Source organism: Chinchilla lanigera, unplaced genomic scaffold (genome assembly GCF_000276665.1).
Source record: "Chinchilla lanigera isolate Chin_1 unplaced genomic scaffold, ChiLan1.0 scaffold00072, whole genome shotgun sequence".
NCBI classification, from domain to species: Eukaryota; Metazoa; Chordata; class Mammalia; order Rodentia; family Chinchillidae; genus Chinchilla; species Chinchilla lanigera.
In genome coordinates this window covers 11,139,837-11,151,706 of record NW_004955473.1, presented here as the reverse complement: position 1 = coordinate 11,151,706, position 11,870 = coordinate 11,139,837, and the positions used below count along the sequence as shown (strand labels likewise).

Sequence of the window (11,870 nt, the reverse complement as noted above, 5' to 3'; positions counted from 1 at the left end):
AAATATTAGTGAATTCATGTTTATTTTTTACAAAGATTAAAAAGATCAGAAGTCTCGAGGCAGTATGTTACGGTACTCAAAAAGATAAAATTTGCTTCACAAACCTGATCAAATCCTGGGCTGGTATGATTAAAACATTAGCTTCAAGGATTCCATACAATATTCGAAATTGTCCAGATTCGAATTCCAACTTCCTTCACCAACACTGCCAACTTAGGGTTCAACTAGACACCAAAAGATCAACACCTTCTAGGTTTAAGATTAAGTAGAAGTATATTAGCTTCCTGAAAGTCCAAATCCTTTATGAAGTTTTTAGAGTAACTGTTGTAAACAAGACTTGCAAATTCACCCTTATCTGATCTGTAGTAATGCTTGCCAAGTTGTCACTATCCTCTTCAAATGTAGTTTATCTCCAGATGCATGTGATATGAATACTTCATTTTACATTTTGTTTCCTGCTTCTATCTTATAAGCATGAACTTTTGCCTTTATTATTTATTTATTTATTTGAGACAGGGTCTCACTATGCAGTTTAGGCTGGCCTTGAGCTCACTTATGTAGCCCAGGCTGGCCTCAAACTCACAATGATCCTCCTGCCTCAGCCTCCCAAGTGCTGCGATTACAGGTGTGAGCCACCACACCCGGCTTGCCTTTGTTATTGATGTCTTGGATCAATTGTCCTGGAAAGCACAAAAGATAGTCTCCACAGCAGTACCCAGTAGTAGCACATCCAATTACATCTCATATATGTTCTTTGTTAATGATGAGATATGTAACAAGAAATAATATTATTAAATACTGAATAAAATTAGGGTTATGAAGTCCTTGAACATAGTACAATATCATTCCGATTAAAATACAAGATTTTGTGGGAACAAAGGAAATAGTAGCTTTTTATTAGTCCAATGTCCAAAACTGCTAGCTGTTATCTGACCAAAAAAAGAGGAAAGAGAAAGAGAAAGAGAGAGGGAAAGGAAAGCAAGGACAGAGGAAGGAAGGAAGGAAGGAAGGAAGAAGGAAGGAAGGAAGGAAGGAAGGAAGGAAGGAAGGAAGGAAGGAAGGAAGGAAGGAAGGAAGGAAGGGAAAAAAACCAAAAGGGTCAACCTAAGCTAGAGGTTAAGTACCAGGTCATTTTTTCTCTCTTGTTCCTGATTTGCAATTATGTTGGTAACCAACTACAATCTTCTTTCTCCATTAACCAGTTCCATTCAGCAACACATGAAAGAAATTAAGCTTTTTAAGCCTGATCCATGTGAAAACAGTCACTACAGTTTATAATAGTATCTAAAAACAGGGGAGAAAAAAGCAATTATTCTTATATTAAGTAGTATCATCTCAAGTTGCTGTATTTTCCTTTACTATTTCTAATATCCCTTTTCTTGTTATTCTTAATCATCATGTCTACCTGTGTCTATAAATACAACAAATCTGCATTCAATTAGCATGAATTAGCATCTTTTCAGCAGTTCCTCTTTTTATACACAACTCTAGACCTATTAAAATCTCTTGTGTCCTCCCAGGGAGTCTCTAAAAATGTTACTTCAATTTAAAAACTTTATAGCATTTGGACCATGCTTCCAGTAAGTGATGAGATAGAATACTAAACAACTGTGTTATAAGTTTCAGTCTAGCTCAGAGGCAGTTTTAGAGATCAATATTTATAAAAGTGAGATTAGTCAGAGCTTTTGTTTTTTTTTTTTTGTCTTTTTGAGAAATGGTCTCACTATGCAGTTCAGGTTGACTTTGAACTTGCAGCCATCCTCCTGCCTCAGTCTCCTGACTGCTGGGATGCCCAGAGCTTTTAAACCTACTTTTCAAATTATTTGTGTCACAGGAACCAAACGATGGTTGCATGAGTTTTTTTAACTTTGCAAACACGCTTAAACGAGGTACATTTATCATAAATACCACTTTACATACTCTATTCCAAATATTAAAAAATACTCCTTGACCAAATGAAATCATTGAAACCTGTGTGCCTGAACCATATCTTCTAGTGCCATAGAAAAACCTTAGAATGCACTGAGGTGTCAGGGCCATTACAAGGTATTTCCTTTATTTTATTCACTAAAAAGAAATGGCTTCCTTAAGAATGCAAAGAAGCTCCTTTCAGGATTCAGTTCCAGAAAACATTCTTTTCCACTGCAACTCATTTTCTGGATACTTTATGGATATTATAACACATGTAACTCAGGGGTCCCCAACCTCTGGACCATTCACCTGTACTGGTCCATGGACGGTTAGGATATGGACCACATAGCAGATGAAGGGAAGTCAGACTAGTGAAGCTTTGCCTGTATGTACACACACTCTTCATCACTCACATTATCTCCCTGAGATCTGGCTACTTTCAGATCAGCAGTAGCATTAGTCTCATAGGATCTTGAACCCTACTGTAAACTGCACATGCAAGGCTGCATACTCCTTATGAGAATCTAACTGCCTGATGATCCAAAGTGGAGCTGAAGCACTGATGCTAGCACTGGAGAGTGGCTGCAAATACATATTAACATGAGCAGAGATGTCTGACTGCAGGGATCATAATAAATCAATTCCTTGCAGACTCACATCAACACACAATTAGAGAGTAACAAGTGATAAGCTTCACCTGCTGGCAGGATTTTTTTTATTTTATGGAGAAAAGATAAAATTTCATGACAAAATAATAGAATAACAATAGTTAACACATTACATGTTGTTATCTTTAAAATAGTTGCTCAGTGTACAAGATACGGGCATACAAATTTCTTAATTGACATTAGCACAAACCTTCCTTTTTAATGATCTAAGATGCACTAATATGCTGCAGGACTTATAGTGGCAGGTGAGTGGATGAACGTAAAGCCTTACTTAAATTATGCGTTCATTGCCACTATGATTCGTTCCCCAAGCCTGTTTTGTATGTGATTCCTGGCTAGCCAATAAAGCCATGAAACCATAAAAACCGCTTCACTACACAGAGACCAAGCACCCTGCTTTAAAAGACAAGCCTTCGGAGTTTTCAAAAGAAAAACATAGAAACACAAAGGAAGCAATTAATGAAGGCCACCACTTCATCAAATGTGTCTGCACTGAGAGGATTATTCTCGGTAGCTAAATACATTACTAATGCTAAGAAGCCCTTAATTATTGGTAAAAAGTTGGTCCAACCTGCTGCTAAGGACATTTGTTATGAAATTTTAGAAGAGGCTGCAGTTCAAAGGGTGTCATGTGTTCCTCTTTTGGCTAGCACCACAACCAGATGAATTGATGAAATAGCAGTGGATGCTGAGGCACAATTGTTAGAGGTCTGAGTCACTGGAGAGTGCAATCAGGGTTTGCAAGTCTACTGATGTTAACAAAGCAACAGTGCTTGTTTTTTGTGTGACGTTTTTCAGGACGGCATATGTGAGAGTATGTCATGTGCACTTTTGTTACCAACCAACACCACAGCTACAGAACTACTCAAGTCTTTAAATGATTATGTACCAGGAAAACTGAACTGATTATTCTGTGTTGGTATATGTGGCTGCTGCAACTGGTTTCACTACTTGGGTCAAAGAAGACGGTTCTGAATGTGATTCTGAACAATATTATCCTTAAAGAAATGCGGGCTAGCTGAAAAATGTCAACTGAACTTAATGTTTGCTGGCTAATTAAAATTATTAACTACATTAAGGTACATGCCCTTAACTCATGTTATTCACACAGCTTTGTGACATGGACACAGAGCACATAATCTCTTATACACAGAAGTGAGACGGCTTTCTAAAGATCACTAGTGAGAGTTTTTGAGCTCAGGGAGTTGCTTGAGACTTTGTCTCAGTAAAGAGAAAAGTAACTAAGACAGTGAGCCATTTGTGAATACGCCAGAATTTACTTTGTGCATGCTAGAAGAGGACCGACGGCTTGAGATTATACATGATGGTGGCCTTTGAAGTATGTTTGATACAATTTTAAATCTCCATACTTCCTAAAGTCACAGTGGAATATCCTGAGATTGCCACACAAACACTAAAAAGCCTGCTTCCATTTTTTCAGCATTTTGTCTTTGTGAAGCAGTGCTTTGTTCTGCAATGGCAGCAACCAAAATGAGACTACGGAGTAGAACAGACACAAGCAACACACTTTTGAGTGTCAGTGCTCCCATCACCCCTAGAATGGGATCATCTAATTGCAGAACAAGCTCAGAGTACTCAGTTGTGTATTTATTTCATTATATATAATAATAAAATGCACGATAAATGTGCTTGAATCATCCCAAAACCATCCCTCTTCCCCAGTCCCAAAAAAGGGAAAAAACCTGTCCTGCACAAAACCAGATCCTGGTGCCGAAAAACTTGGAGACTGCTGCTATAATTTAGTCTTCTCTATATAGCCAGACAGTTTCTCAGAGCTCACTCATGGCCCAAGTGTACACGTTTTTGATATTAACTTCATTTTTAAAATTTCACTCAGAACCCAAATTTTTCATCTACTTTTAAAATAAAATTTTTCATCTACTTTTAATAAAAACAGGTGTGCAGAGCACACCTGTAATCCCAGCACTCAGGAGGCTGAGGCAAAATGATGGTAGGGGTTCGAGGCAACCCCAGACTACATAGTGAGTGCATGACCATCCTGAACTAAATAACAAGACCCTGTCTAAAAAAAAAAAATTAGAATATTGTACTGTATTTTTCATAAATCTTTTTTGGAACATAAAAGGACAGACATAAAACATAATTGTTTAAATAAAGCTCTAGGACCTCAAAATAAAAAACAGCCCTCTATCATTGGTTAGTTACTTTCCAGTAAGTAATTACTTGCCAAGGCAAAGAAAGTTGCTCATTCCTGTCATTTAACCCAAGGTAGAGAGACAAGCAACTGTCTTCAAACAGCTTTCACCAGCTCCAAATCGTCAGGGTTATCATAAAGGTTTAGACTTGCTTAGAACATGACTGGGGGAGGTTACGACTTGCCACCTGAAGTCTTTCTGAAAATCAAGTAAAAGCTATAGATCCAGAGAAGTGCACCTTATTACAAACTTATATCCATTTGAGAGGAAAGAGGTAGATCAATATGCCCAACCTCACCAATGAACCTAAAATTAAGAACTCCTTTCTGGAAAGTGGCAAGCCCAGGCGCCACACACTAGAACTCAGAGATTCTGCACTGCACCCGATTTTCATGTAAGAGTTCCAAAGATGGGTTGGAAATCAAGGCTATCTCCTGCTCATATTACTTGGTATTAAAAATATTCACTGTGATAACTGCCTCAAAATGTCCTGTTTTATCTTCACCCCATAATCACTCTGCATGAAAAGTAGTAAGCCCTGCCTCACCCAGCCCCCTTACCTAGGTTTATTTTTCCTCAGGCCACATCCTCTGCATCTAACATTGTATTCACTGTCTGCCTCCACTGAAGAGAATGAAAGCTCCATGAGGGCAAAGCCTTTTTTTGTTCATGGTGTATCTCTGATGCATAACAAGCAATTTTTAAAAAATTTTACCAATTTACTTAATTTTTTTGTAGTCCTAGAGATTGAACCCAGGTACTTCGGACCTAGCTATATCCCCAACCCTTTTTATTTTTTATTCTGAAACAGGGTCTCACTAGGTCCCTAAATTGCCCAGGCTGGGCTTGAACTTAACAGTCCTCCTGCCTCAGTCTCCTAGACTGCTAAAACTACAGGAATGTGCCACCATGCCCAGCAGGCAACTCAAGTATTTTTAAAATTTTATTAGTACATGTTTGCATTACATGAAGTTTACGTTCATCTCAGGGAGCAGGTACACACACCTAGCATCTTGGTTCTTTACTTCCCTTACCCTTCCTGCCCACTTCCTTCTGTCTCTACACGCACCTTCCCCATTTGCATTATTTTTTAAGTCCATGTTTGCCACATACAACGCTGACATTTATTATGGGACACCACTCTATAGCAGGAGTTGCCAAACTACAGCCTACAGCCCAAGTCCAAGCTTCCACCTCTTTGTGTAAATAAAGTTCTTCTGGAACTCAGCCATGCTCACTCATGTACTACAATTTACTACCTTTATTATAGAATGACAGAGCTCAGAAGTTGCAGCAAGACCATAAGGCCCACAGAGTATCAAAATATTTACTATCTGGCTTTGTACAGAAAAAGCTTTAGCACTCCTTTGGCCTTTATTTTGCAGGTCACATTAGACAGGAGTTGGGTCTTACACTTCACCGTATATAAAACAATGTTCAGAAATAGCTATCACTATATAGATTTCGTACCTTCAACATAAATTATTTTTGCACACTTAAATCCAAAAGTTACTATTTTCTATCATCAATGTAATTTCAGCAAGGACACAAGCAAAGATTACCTGTATTCAATACCTGAAGAACAAGGAAAGGGGTACTGATGCTATGAGTAGTTAGTACCCAACAAATGGATCTTTAAAATGTGAATGCAACATAAATGGCAAGCTCTTCCCTAATATGCTTCAGATAAATGATTTCAAGGTGAATTACAGTTACTTTGTCTTAATTGAAAATAACTTTAATGAAATATTTTTATACCAGGTACAGCGTGGGTTTTCACACTGAGCGAATACTTCACTCTCCCACAAATAATTATGCTATGCATCTTCCGCAAATTACAATACCTGAAAAGGGGCATCAAAATTTACACTCCTTGGCTGATTCTAAGATAGGCTCAGTATTTCTTGACTGATCCTTTAAGAATGTATGTATCTCTTTTTTATCTCTAAAGATTGATTTCCATAGGCATAATTGTTTCTCATAAAGACTGAATGAATAATTCTAGGCATGTTTTCAGCTCAATGCTTCCTCCTAGTGCAGATATAATCAAATGAAATGCTTCATATTATTGGGTATGTTATTTCACAGTAATGTGGCCCACAGATGACAAAATGGAGATAGGCTAGAAAGTTTACTCAAGTACCTTTGCTAAGTTATTCTAAATAACCAACAATACACACAATGATATACAATCATTTGAGAAAACTATTGTTTATTTAGAAAAAGGGTTACACTGGTAGAATTCATTTGATTAAAAAAATTCTCTTTTAAAAATGCCACTGTGAATCTCTCACAGACGAAAATTCAGCAATACAAAGCTCCTGCAGCTGTCAAATTAAAACAATTAGCTTTTGATAATCCCCACCCAGACTTATGCAATTACAAGAGAAAATGGCAAGGGATGAGTGAGCGCTGGTATCTTTTTCTTTTTTAAACAGACTTTAATGTTGTACATGTATATAAAAGGATTGCTAGGCATTTCATAACATACTTTTTCCATTTTGTTGTTAATGATTAATATTAAAAACAGGCTAAATAATAAATTAAAACAGTTTCAAAATGAGGTAAATCCAAAATGGTTCAATATTTGTTTATTTTCAGTCTCAAACAGTAAAAAGGAAGCATTTCAGGTTGGGAGCGGCTACGCCCAGGCAATATTTAGTCAACCAAAAGCGAAACTCTGTACATATGTAACCATGGTTGCTTGTTGGATGTGTATGCAGCACACTGTGCTAAAAACATGGAACAATAAACACTTTCAGCCGTTACTGAAAATAAACACATAGAAATTATGCAACAAGTTAAAATACAGTAATGCACAACTCAACAATTTTAGGTTTTCTGCATGGAGCAATAAAGCAGATAACTGAATAATTTAAGGAGATGAAAATGGGCCCTCTTCATTCATACTTCTCAGCAATCTACTCAGGAAAATAAATTTCTGGTCACAGCAGCACAATTTCATTTCAATCTCATCTGAAAGAAACAAAGTGATTATATTGATAGATAAGGAAAGAATGTGGGAAGGAGGGAAAATGGGAAGGAGAGAAGGAGAGAAGGAGAGAGGGAGCAAGGGAGGGGATGGAGGTCAAAGGAGGAAGGAAAGAAGAGAGGAAGAGGGAAAAGGACAGAAAAAGGGAGGAGAGGTAGCAAGGAAGCAGAAGAGGAAGAAAAGAAGGAAGCATTAAGAAAGAAAAGTCAGTGAGTTTTGTTAAAGCAAAGGCTTGAATGAAATCCCCAGAAAAGGATGAAATGGTTGTGTGTGTCTTATTGTCCACTCTTAGAAACCATTACGATAAGCACATAATGACTTGAACTGAACATGGGAGTAGGGATAGCAACAAGTAAAACATTCCACAGGGGCAAGCAATAGTTTATCAAAAATAAACAAAACACGTAGCAAAGAAAAGGAGCCTATCTTACATGACCAACAAAACAACAAAAAAAGAAAATGACATCATTTTTCACAAGGACAATTTTAATAGTGACTTATATTAAGATGCAATATCTGCTAAATTATAAAAATTGCTTTAAAAATATATTGACTCAATTATATTCATTTCCTTTATGTATTGACATTTTTCAAATACTGCATATTGAAATAATTCAAAACATGATCATTACAACATGTGGCAAATAACTTCATATCTGCCTAACATTGTTGTCAAATTTTAAACTAATGCTCAACGCATTAATCTTTATTGATGAAAATACTACATTCACATATTTCATAAAACCAGGGCTAGAAGGGATCTTAGAAAATAATCACACTTGCATGAAATGCTGACAAATAATTTACATATCATTTCTACACAGCATTCTGTTCATATCATGTATAATCTTGACATTATCAATAATTATGGATATACTGATTTTGAACTTACAGTTTTAATACTTAAAAAGTCATTATTCCTGTCCATTAACTGATCAATGCATAAAAAAAATATGATACACATTCATACAATGGAATATTATTAGCCATAAAAAGGAATGGAGTACAGATACATGCTACAACATGGATGAATCTTGAAAACATGATGCTAACTGAAAGAACCCAGATACAAAAGGCCACAATATTGCATGATTCCATTCATATGAAATGTCCAAAATACGCAAATCCATAGACATAAAGTACATTAGTGGTTTCCAGGGAGTGGGAGAAGGGGAGAATCAAGAGTAACTGCTAACACATGTGGGCCTTCTTTTTAAGGTAAGAAAAATGTTCTGAAATTAGACAGTGGTGATGACTGCACAGCATAGTGACTATACTAAAACCACTGAATTGCACACTTTAAAAGTGAATTTATCTCAATTTTTTAAATTGAAAAAAAGTGATGTTCTAATAAAGAACATCATGGTATCTGTATGACCATAACTAGAATAAGAAACACATTCTCAATCATCAAGATGTCACAGTAGGAGAATTATTGGGCAAGGGAAATATTGATGACATGATTAAGTGCATATTAAAGAATAAAACTCTGTTGCTGTTAAAACAAGTAAAGATATTTCCCCAGAACTGAAATCAAAATTTTACAAGAAGACAAAAATCCTCAAGCAACATAATCATCCCAATGTTGTAAAACTTATAGTTCACACACAAAGACAGCCTATCTACATCATTAAGGAACTGGTTCCAGGAGGTGATTTCCTCTCCTTCCTGAGAAAGAAGGATAAACTAAAACTCAGTTAGTGAAATTTTCATTAGATGCTGCTTCTGCATGGAGTATCTTGAGTAAAAACTGTATGCACAGGGACTTTGCTGCTAGAAACTGCCTGGAGGTGAAAATAATGTCCCAAAAATCAGTGACTTTGGAATGTCTCGTCAAGAGGATGGTAGTATATATTCATCTTCTGACTTAAAGCAGATTCCCATTAAATGGACAGCACCAGAAGCTCTTAATTATGGGAGATATCGTTCTGAGAATGACGCATGTAGCTTTGGCATCCTCCTCTGGGAGACCTTCAGCTTAGGGGTCTGTCCACACCCTGGAATGACAAATCAGCAAGCACAAGAGCAAGTGGAAAGATGATACTAGATGTCAGTCTCTCAGCAGTGTCCAGAGAATATCATAAAATAATGCTCAAGTGTTGGAATTAAAAACTTGCAAACTCTCCCTGAGTTCAGTGAACTTCCAAGTCACTTTCACCCTCCCTTTCCCTGACAGTTCTTTCAGTTTTACAGAACTCTTTTACAAATTTCTATGTACAACTTTTTAAGTGTACAAATAAAATGACATTTTTTTTCAAGTAAAAAAAAAAAGAAAATCACATAGTGAGGGAATGTCAAATTCAGCTTTTGGGACATCTTAAGAGTAATAGTTTCTTCTCATTAATAACGAGTTAATACCACATTACCTGTAACATTCTTCCAACTGTTTTCTTACTAAATTTTAAAAATATGCATGTCTCTTTAACAATCACAAATAAAAAAGCACAGGTTCTAAATGCAAGGGGATCACAGAGATCTTTTTCTAATCTAATATTGTTGATGTTTCTCAATAGCACTGTCTACTTCAATCTCAGTTCACAGTTTGCTGTCTTCCATCACAGGCATCTCTACTCTGTTGGTGCTATGAACTGTACTGATAATAGCATATTTGTAGGACACATGCAAATAAAAGGTAGCCTCCACCCTGCTGAGACAAAATTATATTTGTAAGCATTATTTTGTATTGGTCATTATCTAGATCTCCTAAGTTTTACTTCTAACCCAAAACAGGCCATTTGTCTATTTTCCAATATACCTTCCTCTTTGTTACAGCATCAGAACACTATGTACAAAGTGTCCTCATAGAGTTGAGGTAGCTGACTTGAGCTATGATGGCAAAAGGCAAGTCTTTTCTGAAAAGGTGGCTTGGAGAAATAAGCTAGGGTGGTGATTAAAGTATTTTTAAAAAGGCAAACATAAACTCAGCCTTTTTATGAGAGGTATGCCTTTATACATACGTTTTCTAACTTCATGGTCATATTTACCAAAAAAGTCCTACAAAATGTTTCGGTAGTTTATAGATTCTGCTTAAAATAGCCTTTTAGATGACAATAAAAAATTAACAACTATAAAATACAAGCCCACCAAAAAAATAGCTTACTTATGGTTAAGTGTCTTTACCTCAAAGGAAGTATCCCAGAATTATGTGTTCCTACATCTTTACTAATGTTTGAAATTGTCAGGATTTCATGCTCTTAGTATTCCCCCCCTCCTCTACACACACATGCGCGCGCGTGCGCACACACGCACATGCACACACACACAATGGTGTATAAGGATGAAACTGACACTTTAAAGACATCACATAAACATAAGGAAGAAACAAATTATGAAGAGAAAGATAGGGACAACCATCCTAATTCCACTTTACACTTTCATTTGCCCTTGTATTACAGCCTAGGAATTCTTTTAGCAAACACAGTACCTGAGATGCTCCATGTGAGTAAAATGTAATGTTAAAAACTGAGACTCTGTTGAGGTAAATCTTAATTTTTTTTTTTTGAGACAGGGTTTTGCTATGTAGTTCAGGCTGGCCTTGAACTCACTATGCTGCCCCAGGTTGGTCTTGAACTTATGACAATCCTTCTGCCTCAACCTCCCAAGTGCTAGGATTACAGGCGTGCACCACCACACTCTGTGAGGTGAATCTTAATTTTATCCGGGGATGCCTCTCAACATAAATATGTATGCAGAAGATAGTCACATTGAGTGGTATATGTGGCATAGCTTTTTAACCTATCCTTATGTCGATTGAAAAAAAGAAAATAGCATCGTAATGAATATTTGGTTTACATTAAGAGAAAGAAGAAGGAAACAAAAAACTCTTCCTGGCCTCAAATGATTGGTAGCTATAAGTATCAATTCACAGAACTCACACTCCATATGTTTGAAGGAGTATAAAAGATAATAAAGAGAAGGATGGTCTGTATCTATCATTTCAATCTCTTAAGAAGAGTCATCACACATTTAATGACTAGAACATACAGACCAAAATGAAAACATAGTAAGTCTGGCCTCAAAAAATGTTACAACATATGAAACAACTTTTTAATCAGCATGGTTTACGTTAAATGAACTTTCTTTAAATGACAATTTTTTTAAAAGTTGCCCTTCATCAAGTTT

General features: G+C 36.4%; 1 protein-coding gene and 1 pseudogene across 9 annotated transcripts in view; one reads left to right on the top strand and one right to left on the bottom strand.

The window, feature by feature from the left end:
• Positions 1 to 5,040: 5,040 nt before the first annotated feature.
• Positions 5,041 to 11,305, top strand: LOC102030187 (annotated as a pseudogene).
• The window catches only part of Thoc2 (THO complex 2), a 113,634-nt gene continuing 109,977 nt past the window's right edge, over positions 8,214 to 11,870 (bottom strand). For all 9 annotated transcript variants that reach the window (XM_013523054.1, XM_013523056.1, XM_005401279.2 and 6 more), the window contains one exon: positions 8,214 to 9,745. The gene's annotated coding sequence lies outside the window, so the exon portion shown is untranslated. The remainder of the gene's footprint in view (positions 9,746 to 11,870) is intronic.